This window comes from Opisthocomus hoazin, chromosome 6 (genome assembly GCF_030867145.1).
Source record: "Opisthocomus hoazin isolate bOpiHoa1 chromosome 6, bOpiHoa1.hap1, whole genome shotgun sequence".
Lineage (NCBI taxonomy): Eukaryota > Metazoa > Chordata > Aves > Opisthocomiformes > Opisthocomidae > Opisthocomus > Opisthocomus hoazin.
The window spans coordinates 1,657,555-1,670,485 of record NC_134419.1 but is presented as its reverse complement, the minus strand read 5'-3'; the positions used below and the strand labels follow the sequence as shown (position 1 = coordinate 1,670,485).

Below are 12,931 nucleotides of genomic sequence, written 5' to 3'. Positions count from 1 at the left end.
TGCTGTAGGTGACCCTGCTTGGGCAGGGGGGTTGGACTAGATGACCCCCAGAGGGCCCTTCCAACCCCTACTATTCTGTGATTCTGTGATTCTGTAATGTTTCCCGTAAAAAATTGCATGAGCTGAAGGCCAGGAGCAAGTGCTTGATGCCTGTGGGCCCTGCCCAGCAGAAGTTAATGCCACGTGGATGCTGCCTTTGGAAATCCGGAGGATTTCTGGAGCGCAGCAGAGAGCCCAGGGCTGAGCCACGCACAGCTGGCAGCTTCACCGCCCCGTGCTGGGACCTCCATCCTTTCTTCTGCACGCCTCCGCGAGGTCTGGGACGTGAGGGTGACGGGTAATGGGTAAGGTTTGAGAATGCATCCCTGCATCCGCGTGGATGAGCACTATCCGAAGCTGGGCCAGCACATCTTTGAGGCTGGGGAAACATGGAAACACGTCTCGTGCCGGCTTGAGTCTTCAGAAAGTCAAAACCTAGGATGGCCAGGCTGGACCGCGGTGGTAGCGAGGGAAGTGACACTTCTGGAGCTGCACGTAGGTGTCACAAATAACCTCACTTCTCTGCAGCCGAGGGACGGCGGTGGTTTCCCATTCGGTGGCGAACGGCTGGGCAGTGAGCCTTTGGCGTAGCCAAAGCGAGCGCTCGGTGGCGGCGTGCAGTCCCCGTGCACATCCCCAGACGTGCTCACTGCATCCAGCACCGAAAAACTACTGCACCGTTTTCAGATGTGACAATCTGTCGGGTGCTGGGCATTGCCACGCACACAGGAAGCCTGAACGTGACCGAAAACGCATCCATTCCATATTCATCTTCCCTGTCCACCACGGATTCCGGCAGCAGGCGCTGCGTTCCTGCAGCCCCACCGGAGCAGGGACGGACAGGAGCTGGGACGGCAGCTCCCTCGCCGGGCCCTCGCCCAGCGCTCGTCACCGACGAGTGGGTTCCCATGTTTTTATTCCAACAGACTGGTAGAAGAGTAAATAGATGTGCTAACGTGAAAAATCAAGTTTCATTTTAATGAAATGTTTATTCACAGCAAGTTTAATATTAATGTTAAATTGATCTGCGAAATTTCTCCCCATCAAAAATTAATGTGTTACAGTCTTTGCTGCGCTGAAAGCATCTCCCAATTAATTGGCAGATAACGCACTGTAAATCCAACACTGCCGTTCAGACAGTCCCGGGCCATTATTTTTTTTTAAGTGGATGCCCACTCAATGAATAATTAATAATGATTTATAGTGGCATTCAACTATTACTACTGTTTCAGTATTGTAGAGCAGGTAACAATTTTTTTATTTATAGCTGGGAACCAATGAAGATTCGGAATGAACACGCCCGTGAGCTGGTTACCACACGTATCGTGCGTGCCTGGAGAGTCTGACCCAGCGCCCACCAGCCAAGACACCGCTGCCACGCAGTGCTCTGCAGAAAGGAGCCCCGAGCGCTGCCAGAGCCTGAAGCAAACCACACGGCTTGGTCTGATCTGGAAGGAAAGGCGCCGGCTTCGCTCTCCTCTCTCACGAGTTCAGGGGTCGGCAGGCAGAGCAGCCCCACGGCGGGAGGACGGCTCAGCGCCTCGCAGTGCACGGCAACAATCAGTGTGGGGTTTAGAAACTGCTTACTCTGCAACTGCATCAAATAAAGGAGCTCTTACCATGGCAACTAACGCAACGCAGAGCACTGCGCGTCCTCCGCCCCGCAGCGGGTACCCACCGAGAGCCGCAGTCCCCCTCTAGAACAGGTCCGTGCTTTGCTTCTTTGCACAAGGCAGAAACGTGCCTGGGTTTATAACATTAATATTGATTAAAGAATTTTATGACTGAATGTGAGGAGGAAGCAAAATCCTGTTCAGTGCTCCGAATAATCTGGAATGCTTATTTTTAGGCCAGCGTGAGATATTTGATCTACACCGAGCCGTTAACACTGTGACAGAGCCCAGGGCCGGGTACTTCATCCTTTTCCTGGCCCTTAACGGCTGTGGGCTGCAGGGCAGCCCTGGTGCCCATCGTCACCAGTGGGTCCCTGGACCGCCCTCCCTGGGGCTTCGTCCTTCCTTCATCATAGGAAGAAACCAGAAGAGCTTGTCTACTTTCCACTGCTCCTTTCTTGAGGCTTTCTGCTTCATCAGCATCCTTCTGAATTTGTAATGAAACCAGACAGGCTGTAAAGGAAAACTAGTAAATATAATTTAACGTGAAAAACCTCTCCAAAACCTTCTTTCTATATGTTTGTTTGCTAATCCATGGCTTTTCTTTAAATGCTCACGCACAAACAAACCCAGCTCAAATTAATAAACCATTCACATATTCAACTCTGAAAATGTGAAACATTCCAGCCCCCAAAATAATTGCCTTGGGAAGCTGTAAGAAACTGAAAATAGGGCTTAGAGTGAAAGTGCAATAATAATAATAATAATAATCCCAATAAAGTCTAAGTGAGAAGAGCAGCCTAGCGAGGGCAGGCAGGGAGGACGCCCGAGCTGGCCCCCGCTGCCGGGGAGCTGGTGCCGGTGGGAGATGGGCTCGGAGGGCCCCGCAGCGGAGCGGAGCCCCGTAGCCGAGGGCAGGGAGACAGCTTCATCCTTGCCTGTGTGTGCACCGTGTCCTTTCTGCCTCTGACCTTCCCACGCACCTCGTCCATGGTCGGTTGAAGGAAATCAGTGCTGCAATTAATTCTGTGGGATTTGGAGCCAAGCCCACGCACTTGGCCTCTCCTAGCACCCAGCACCTTCCGAAACGGGAGGAGACGCGTGCAGCCGTGTGCCGGAATGGGACCTGGAAAGGGAGCAGTGGGGAGTTCATGCCTTTCTCCTGTAGTTCTGATATTTATTACGTGTCTGTGATGTCTGTGATTTCTTTCCTGCTTGTTCCCTTCTCGTTTCAAGACGTTTCTCCTGCAGGAGAGCCCCTTCTGCGATGCAGGGAGGCAAATGATTCAGTGGCATGGAGATTTTCCAGCCCAACTTTTTTCCCTCAGTTGTCAGGGAGGATGGTCTGAGCTGAATTTTAACAAACCTGCTTTCCTGCCAACTCCTTCAGTATCAGTGGCAAAAAATAAATGGAGAGTTGGAAACAGCCTGAACAAAAATCACACCCCACTGCACGCAGTCGTGTCTCGTGAAGAAGATGCTGCTGCTGTCGTGGACCGCCTGGTCTTCAGCTATCAACAGGGATCATCTGCAGGTCCGACCGAGTGGGCAACTCCTGCTCTCTCAGTGTAAAAAAAGAGATTAAAAAAGCATATTTTACACTTTCATGCGTTCGGAAACACTCCTCCTCCCACTCAAGTGTGTCCTGGATCCCTTTGCTTTGGGGCTTTTTTGTTCTTTGGGAACTTTGAAGGTCGGCATCCGCTCCGGAAGGCAGTGGCTGTCATCCAGCAGCCTAAGAGGGAACCGAGTAAGATTCAAAGAGAAAAACCCCAAATGGAGGGGTTCAAATGCGATTAGATGTCAGCTCCTGCGGTTTCCCGAGGCAGCAGCGTGGTAGGGAGCAAGTTTTGAAGGACGCTGTCAGCTCTCCAGCTGTGGGGTTTCTAAGGAATACATTTGCTACACCTTGTAACTGAGCTCGCATCTCTCATTTTTCAGCAATGCCAAAGTGAAGAGCTGGTTTTTGAGGCAGTGCCCACGTTTGTCATGAATAAGTAGACTTCTCTCCGTAGGACATGAATTCTGCACCCAGGGCTTTCTGAGTCTTGAGCACGAGCATTCGCCAGCTGGCAGACAGTCTCGGGGGAAACTGCACCAACCTTGCTCATCAAAATAACAAAGTAAGGCTCTGCCGGGGCCACTTAGTGCTTTTAAAACTTGCAGCCAAATTTAGGTAGAGGTGAAGAAAATATTCCTTTCCTTGCAGGGAACTTTTTTTGCAGTGATAATCATCTGAGGACAGTGACCCATGGGGTTGGGGAGAGCTGCCTGCCCCATCCCACCCCGTCCCATCCCTCTCCCACCACTTTGCAGGGCTGGGGTGGCAGCTCCAAAGGCCCTTTCATGAGGAGGGGTAAAAGTTTGTTCGACTTAGCAGGGATTCATCCTATAAAGGAGGTTTTCTGTGTCCCTGGGAAGACCAAAGCCCAGTCCCTTGGGGCAAGGGCCCGTGCAGCACCGGGTGCTGCTCAGAACTGATCGCTTTGCAGAGGTCATCTGTGCTTGGCTGGTTTGAGGAGTGATGAAGCTCCAGGATATCTTGTGGTGAAGGACACTGTCCAGAACTCATAAACCAGCTCCCTCAAGAGTTTCTGTGTAGACCTCAGTTATCCGCCCCTGTGTCCCCTCGGGCACCCTGGCTGCACAACATCTCCGTAGCTATTTCTCTTTTGTTTTACTTCCCTTTCCCTGTGCATTCCCTTTCCCCTCCTCTGGCTTTTTTCTTCTCTCACCCTATCTTCACGCTGATGCTTCTGCTGTTGGACCCCATTAAAGCTCCAAACGTGCGTCAAGCAGCACGTCCTGGCAGTTCAGGCTCTGCTAGGAGGTGCTGATGGGTGCTACGTTCTCAGCCTTGCTTTGTGCCTGTCCGTCTGCGTTTCTCTGCCAGTGCTCCCTGCTCCCTTGGGGACCTGTCCTCAGGCCATCGCCTCTCTGCCGGCCGAAGGCTGCGAGGTCGCAGGATCCCGAGAGCTGGTGAAGGCAGCTGCAGACAGTGGGCGCGATGGGCGCACAGCAAGGGGATCTGGGCTTTGCGTGCCCACCCCAGCGTGCCTGCCTGCCCATCCTGTTGTGTCTGTGTGTCCATCCCACCACGCAGGGCCCCAGCTGAGGTTTTGCTGAGAGCGCGATGAGCTGCTCGCAGCAGGGAAGAGCAGTTCCTCCAGCAGCAGCAGAGGACCAGAACCCAGCCAGCATCTAAACCTGCCGCGTTCCCATGGCTACCGTGTTCCCCAGAGCAACCGGGACAGCGCAGCCCACTGCAGAGGAGCCATCCCCAGCCCCGCTGTGGGGCCGAGGTGCCCCCCGTGCCCCCCACCCCAGCCCTCCCGCTGGGACACGGCAGCACCAACCCCAGGACATGCCTCCTGCGAATGCATCGCCGTGGGGTGCCCTGATGCGAGCCCAAAGGATGGGCACCACGGCACGGGGCACGGGTGTGGGTGCAGCCCCTGGCTGTGGGGCAGCAGAGAGGGGCAAAACTCTCCTTGAAAACCGCAGAGAGGGGCAAAACTCTCCTCGAAAACCTCGTGGTTGTGTTCCACAGGGCGAAAGCAGTCCCGGAGGAGCGGGAACGTGTCACCGTTGGCACAAAGGCAAAGCAAATATGGGAATGCGTTAAAGCTGTCAATAAACAGCTAAATGCAATAAACTCAGAGAGCATTTGCCTTTGTTCCCCACTTTTGATGTTGTGTTTAAATCAACCATGAGCTCAATGTCTACTTGATTTTACCTTTATAACTGTAATTAAGGGAGACTAGAGATCTCTGGAGTGTTGTCGTCTGCTTATTTTTGTGTGCTGGCTTATGTTAAAATCTGCCATGCATTCCCGGCGGAGGGCAGGAGATACGGCGCCAGGCTTTCGCAGCCCTCATTGAATCGTTTTGTGTACCACAATCATTTCCAGGCAGCTTTTCAAGCCGCTTCTGGGCGGCTGGAGGAGTTTGCTTGTCGCAGGCACTCCTTGCAAACCCCGCTTCCAGCCCAGCCGGCAGCGGGGGCTGTCTTCGCTCCCCGAAAGCCGGGCTGCGCGCCGAAACAGGGCTGTGACGGCTCGCTGTCGGCGGACCCTTTGCCGGGGGAGCTCCTGCTGGAAGGATGCTCCGCTGCCTGGCACCAAGGAGCTGCTGCTAAGAGAGGAGGCGGCCGGGGCTGCTCCTTGGGAGGGAAGGGATGCGCTTGTTGCCCGTGGTAAGCCAGACGCCGGTGCCGGGGTGCCTTGGAGGCTGCGAGAGGTTTGGGAGCCCCAGTTTTGCTGCAGCTCTTGCCAGGGTGTGCAAGGGGATGGAGGTGTGATCGGTGAGCACCAACCCCGGGTGACGGAGCAAGGGAGCAGCTCCTCGTCCTGGTTTGGTACTGTGGGTGCAGGAGCCGGGTGGTACAGGCTGGGACCTTTCTGTCCCCCCAGATTTGTCCCAAAGGGGCCAGCACGAGGTGCTGGCAGGAGCTCGGTCTGCCAACGCTGTGCTGTGACGCTGCGCTGACCGGACCAGCCCCTCGTGTGGGCTCTCAGAGGCAGAAACGGATGCAGGGCCTTTGCTGTGCAAGTTCGCAGCTCTGGGTTTTGGGCTTGGCTTGTTTTGTTGGGGCTTTCAGATTTTCGTGTGATCTGAGGCTCCTGGGAGCTGCCTGGGAAGCCTGGAAACGGCATGTCAGTGACGCTGCACACCGAGCTGCGGCGGCGGGGAGAGGGGCATCGCGTCCGCTCCCCCTGAAATCGGGCGTTGTTTTACTTTTCATTTAAGGACTTGGAGCTTGCGAAGGCAGCCGGCTCCCCAGAGGCCCCAACGCAAAGCCAGGAACGGGCAGATTGAGGTCCCTGATATGTCTAAGCAGAGTATTTTCAAGATCTTCCTTGATCAGAAATATCAGAAGTCGGTACGAGCCTAGCTTGGAAAAGAAAAGATTACTCAAGGTGCTTGAGGAAACTTGCTGTCAGTAAGTGAGGGAAGCAGCCCCTGAGCTTCCCCGGCGGAGAGCGGAGTGTGGCTCCGGCCGTGTGTGCATGGAAGTGCCTTCAGGCTGTTTCACAGTGAAACAAGATGCTAGCATCGCTTTCCCAGTCCTCTGGCAGTATGTTGTATTTTCTAATCACTTGCATGCTTTTACACCCTGCGTGTCACGCAACAAGAATAGAGTCCAGCGCAGGGCTACGAGGATGAGGAGGGGACTGGAGCATCTCTCCTACGAGGAGAGGCTGAGGGAGCTGGGCTTGTTCAGCCTGGAGAAGAGAAGGCTGAGAGGGGACCTTCGAAATGCCTCTAAATATCTGCAGGGTGGGGGTCAGGAGGACGGGGCCAGACTCTTTCCAGTGGTGCCCAGCGACAGGACAAGGGGCAATGGGCACAAACTGGAGCAGAGGAAGCTCCAGCTGAAGATGAGGAAGAACTTCTTCCCTCTGAGGGTGACGGAGCCCTGGCCCAGGCTGCCCAGGGAGGTTGTGGAGTCTCCTTCTCTGGAGATATTCAAGACCCGCCTGGACAAGGTCCTCTACAGCCTACTGTAGGTGACCCTGCTTTGGCAGGAGGTTGGACTGGGTGATCCACAGAGGTCCCTTCCAACCCCGACCATTTTGTGATTCTGTGAGAAGCAGGAGTGCAACTCCTTACGCAGACCTCCGGCTGCACGGGGTCCTGAGCCACCAACCCTCCCGCGAAGCGCGGGGCCGGTCACGCCGCCTGCACGGCTGTGCTCCGGCTCCCGGCTCGCCTCTGCGCCCGCTCCCGTCACCAACCTCACCATCCAGCGTCTCAGATGTGAATAAACAGAGTTACTGAGGGCACTGGTGCCTGCCCGGCCCCATTGCTGGAACCTCAGAGCTCCTGTCTGCTGCCCTCACCGCTATTACTGCGCCGCTGGTTGTATCTGCTGATAACGGGGTTGTTCTGCAGTATTAAATACAGTAAATACCAAGTACCGTCAGTAGAGTCCGATACCTTCCAGTACAACTTGGCTGCTGTTATTCTACGATAGTTATATTTTTCATATTATTTTTCCTGTTCAGATCTTAATGCTTTTGCCCTGCTGCAGAACACACAGTTTACGACTTCAGAGCCTACAGTGGCTTCACGTTATTTGTACAAACAGGCTATGGAGAGGTGACGCTGGCGTGTAGTGGTGTCGTACAAACTAGGAATAACTCCGGGAAACCCTGCACAGCTGGTGTGAGGGGGACCAACAGAATATCACAGAATATCACAGAATAGTAGGGGTTGGAAGGGACCTCTGTGGGTCATCTAGTCCAACCCTCCTGCCCAAGCAGGGTCACCTACAGCAGGCTGCACAGGACCTTGTCCAGGCGGGTCTGGAATATCTCCAGAGAAGGAGACTCCACAGCCTCCCTGGGCAGCCTGGGCCAGGGCTCCGTCACCCTCAGAGGGAAGAAGTTCTTCCTCATGTTCAGACGGAACTTCCTGTGCCTCAGTTTGTGCCCATTGCCCCTTGTCCTGTCACTGGGCACCCCTGAAAAGAGCTTGGCCCCATCCTCCTGACCCCCACCCTGCAGATATTTGTAGGCATTTATAAGGTCCCCTCGCAGCCTTCTCTTCTTCAGGCTGAACAAGCCCAGTTCCCTCAGCCTCTCCTCGTAGGGGAGATGCTCCAGTCCCCTCATCATCCTCGTAGCCCTCCGCTGGACTCTCTCAACACCGCGGTGCTTCGGCAAACAGCAAAACAGATTTTTACTTGTTAATGGGTGGTGATTTTTCCAGTCTGTCCTTCTGGGCTTGGGTTTCTGTCCCGGCTGTTGTGAGCGCCGGCCTCTGTAGCGATCCGAGTCTCGTCTGCTCTCTTGACACCAGTGTTTGCGCTCGCAGGAGCTGGACTCAGCAGAGCTGTTTCACTTGCTGCTCCAAGTCTGAGCGTTGGAAGGTGTGTGGTTAATTCACTGCCATCATGAATATCATGGTAAACGCAAACATCTGCTCGCCATGTCACCAAAATCTGTTCTGTTGGAAAAGAAAGGGGAGGAGAAAAGGAGCCTGCCTGCTCCTGGGTGCTCCCTGGGGATGTGGGGCTGGGAGTTTGTCTGCTCCGAAACCCAGTACAGGTATTTATGCAATGCAAAAGCAAACATAAGGTGGAAATAGCTGAAAAAATAGAGGGTTGGACTAGATGACCCACAGAGGTCCCTTGCAACCCCTACTATTCTGTGATTCTGTGATTCTGTGACCGTTGGGTCCTTGTGCTCCGTGAGCCGGCGTGGCGAGCTCTGGCACAGGCACATGCAGAGCTGGGGACGTCCCCGGGTCTCACAGCCCCATGAGCACGTGCACACCACCCATGCCAGCTCCCCCGCCGCCACCATGCCCTGCTCTCCATCACCCTCCTCCCTGTGAGCACCACGCTCGCAGCCTGGCTCTTCCAGAGATGCTCACTGGGGACGTGAACCTGGGCAACAAGTGGATATTGTGAGCTGCTAGAATTACTCCCTTATGTGTGTGCTGGTTACGTTGTTTTCCTCAGCAGGAGGATTTTTGGTTACCCCTTGTCAGAAAGCTCAGGTTTACACCAGAGATCCTCCTGGGTTGTTCTCATGTGAGCTGGGAAGGAAAGAGACCACCTTGATTGTTTGAAAACGAAGACTAAGTGCTTTGTGTCAAAAATTAAGGGGGATAATTTGAATTGGAAGACGTCCAGGAACAGTTCTGGAGCTACAGATGACATTTCTCTTGTCAAGGCTGACCAGAAACACAATCTCCAAAAGCAGCGTAATCAGGAGAGGTCCTAGAGAAACACCTCTCCAGACAGCCCTTGACCATTTCCCCCTGCCTGAGGGGAAGGTGTTGGTACATTGGGGTATTCACACCAGCGCCAAAGAGCTGCCACCACTCCCACCTCTTCCTGCCGAGAAGAGGACAGTGAAGGGCCGCTCAGCATGATGTGTTGCAGTAACAGGACTTGTGGCTTCTCACCTGCGGGTGACACAGAGTCTTACATCTGCTTGCAACTGCCTGTGGACACACCACTAAAGTCCTCCAGGCAAGACACGTGTCTGACTGTACCAGCAGTTCCCTGACGAAGAGTCATGATCTCAAGGGTCCAAAATACACCGAAAGGCTCACATCAGCTGCCTGGCCTTGGGGTCCAAGCTTGTACTTGTTTTGCCGCGTGAAATGGAGTAGCATTCACGAAAGCCGTGGAAGTGATGTCCACCTGAGCACTCAGCACTGCACCGTGGCGGAGCTGCCTATCACATCTAGGCTGGACAAGAAACATGAGGAGCCCACCTTCACTGGTGGTGGAGGTTATGCTCTGCACAGCACCCGAGCTGTTGGAGTGGGAGGACGGTAGAACACGGGAGAAGCTGAGGGGCAGGAAGGAGATAGAAAACTTGGTGCCATCAAGCTAAAAACTGTTAGCAGTAAGCACAAAATCTGCTGCAGGTATAGGCAGCTTTGCACCTGCAACCTCCTGGCAGAAGCTTGGTCTTAAGAAGGGACCCACATGTCCCGATGGGTGGGTGTACCTGAAGCCTGGCATTTGGATGTGCTGGGAGCCACCAGGACCTTCTTTGTGAACCCTGAGTCTCGTAGATGGGCACCACAGATGAGCATGGACCAACCCTCCTGAAAACACCATTTTGCTCTTGCAATGGAGGCATCACCCCAAGGGACCAGGCTCGAGCCTCCCTCCTTCCCAAGGTGGGATGAAGAAAGCTTTCCTGGAGCACCAGAGGATTCAGTCCCTCTCTTACAGAGTTGCAGTGCCCCAAGATGAAACTATGTAATAAGGACTGTATAAATGTAAAAAGAGATGAAAAGTGAAGCTTCACGCTTGATGTACTCCCCGGCCACGTCCCATGCCTTGGCTAGGATACGTGCGTAGCGTGTCCCCCATGATGGGCTGGGAACACGGAGCAGCTAATGGAGGGGATGATCTTTTTTCATATTCACTTGCTATTTTTTCCTGAAGAAAATAAATTTTTTAAGTTAATTTTTTCGCTGTGTCTGTCCTAGAGCATGGACAAGAAAGGTTATTCATAAATAATGTAGAGCTGCATCCCCCTGTCAAGGGGAAGGAAAATACAGGAAGCCTCATAAAGAAACACAGCAGCACCCTCGATGGATGGGGATGAGCAAAGGGAGATGGGGATCCCACCAGGCCACCAAAGCTCTTCTTCTGCCCGTGGGAAGAGCTGCCGGTGGGCCTCTGGCCAGGCAGTGAGCAGCTGGGTCTGCATGAGCCGACCCTGGCAGCAGCTCCAGAGGCTTGTTGGGGCAATGAAAAATGCAGCAAAGGCAGTTGGATCGAAGCAGCATCTGAGCACAAAAACTTATTTGGTCTGTGCTCTGGGAACTACTGCAAGATGAGAGGAAGGTGTCATCTTCCACCCAGCTTTTTAATCAATTCAGACAATTTTTTGGTGCGTGACAGAGGGCTGTCATAGCTGCCCAGCCAGCGCGGTGCATTGCCTCCATGTCCTCACTGCATGCACGTGCTGCTGCGTGCTTGCTCCCACCCCTGCATCAAGACACTGGGAAAAGCTCTGCCCGGGGATGAACCACCACCCCACTGCGCTCCCACCTTAGGACAGCCCAGCGAAGCAATGCCTTCCCTTTGGAGAGGTGGACAACTGACCACTGAGCACCTGGTAATTCGTCCTCGGGCACCCAAGTAGTGCAAGCTGCATAGGAGCCTTGGAGCTGTAGCCTTCCACCACTGCCCAGGTTTCCTTGCTTCGTTTTGTCCTTCTGTCCCCCTGTGCAGAAGGTCCGTCACTCCTCAGGCAACACGAGAGGGATGGTGACTCATTGATGGAGAAAGAGAGATTTTGGTGGTGGGCTGCGAGATGAGCTTCATGCAGAAAAGAGGGCAGGGGAGGAAGAGAATTGCTGCAGAGGTTGCGTGGAGTACGGGCTTCAGAAGGACCATGGGCAAACAGAGTAAGATGGAAAATTAGGGAGTAAGATGGAAAATTAGGAAGCTGTGGTGCCTCGGCAGCTCGATCAGCACCTGCCTCCTGCTTTGGGCACGAGCGTGGCCACAGCCTGGAAAGCCGCTCTCTGGCAGGACCAGCCATGTGCCAGGCTGCCGGCTCTCGGCACAGAGTGGCTGCTCTGCAGGAATGTCACCTGCCCTGGGACGGGAAGCTGAAATGTGACACACGTATTTGAGATGGATGTTTAATGCATGGGAGCTGCTGCAGAAGGCCTGGCAGGGGTTCCTTGAGATACTCGTGCTTTGCCATCTCAGAATCACAGAGTCACAGAATCACGCAAAGGTAGGGGTTGGAAGGGACCTCTGTGGGTCACCCAGTCCAACCCTCCTGCCGAAGCAGGGTCACCTACAGCAGGCTGCACAGGACCTTGTCCAGGTGGGTCTTGAGTATCTCCAGAGAAGGAGACTCCACAACCTCCTGGGACAGCCTGTGCCAGTGCTATCTCTCCATACGCTCGGGTCTCTTCAGTCCTCCATTACCCACACCATATCCTCCTTTCTGCCAGGGCACCACAGCCTGGTGGGGTTTTAGGCTCGAAGTAAAGCATCTTCTAGGAATTTTTGGACCATGGGATGGCTGTGGTGGGTTGTTGGTTTCCATACAGATAAACAGCAGAGCAATGCGTTGGTGGTGGTTTGGATATCGTAATGATGCACGATGCTCTGCAACCAAAGATGCACATTGCACTTGGCTTACTGTTAACAACTTTTTGATATCTCTGCCTGACATAGCATCCAGTACCAGGGCATTTAACTTCCCTGAGGTGTCCTTCATGGCTACATCACAACATTATTATTCCTTTAAGAAAGATTAGAATGTGTTTGTCTCCTAACACCTAATGATTCTTCAGCGTGTGGTTTCTCATGCACTGTTGACTTTTCAGCCTTCTGTCATACAGTGTTGGGAAAAAAACCAACTATTTTTAAAGATTCTTTTTTATTTTTTTTTTTTCTATTTAAGTGACAGGATTTTCAGTGAAAAGGTCTTTTCAGTGGTGCCCGGTGACAGGACAAGGGGCAATGGGCACAAACTGAGGCACAGGAAGTTCCGTCTGAACATGAGGAAGAACTTCTTCCCTCTGAGGGTGACGGAGCCCTGGCCCAGGCTGCCCAGGGAGGCTGTGGAGTCTCCTTCTCTGGAGATATTCCAGACCCGCCTGGACGCGGTGCTGTGCAGCCTGCTCTGGGTGACCCTGCTTGGGCAGGGGGTTGGGCTGGGTGACCCACAGAGGTCCGTGCCAACCCCTGCCATGCTGTGATTCCTTGATTCTGTAATTCAGGAGAAAGACACTCATCCCCTGCCCACTCTTCCTATGGCTCTGTCACAAGCACCATGC

General features: G+C 53.8%; 2 protein-coding genes across 3 annotated transcripts in view; both read left to right on the top strand.

Annotated features, from left to right (window-relative positions):
• Positions 1-12,931, top strand: part of SRSF11 (serine and arginine rich splicing factor 11) — a 339,983-nt gene that overhangs the window by 67,884 nt on the left and 259,168 nt on the right. The window lies entirely within an intron of this gene.
• Positions 1-12,931, top strand: part of LRRC7 (leucine rich repeat containing 7) — a 332,198-nt gene that overhangs the window by 105,855 nt on the left and 213,412 nt on the right. The window contains exon 1 of one of the 2 annotated variants that reach the window (XM_075424248.1): positions 5,621-5,846. The exons of the other annotated variant lie outside the window; for it this stretch is intronic. The gene's annotated coding sequence lies outside the window, so the exon portion shown is untranslated. Of the gene's footprint in view, positions 1-5,620; positions 5,847-12,931 lie in introns of those variants that run through there. 2 annotated transcript variants of the gene reach the window in all.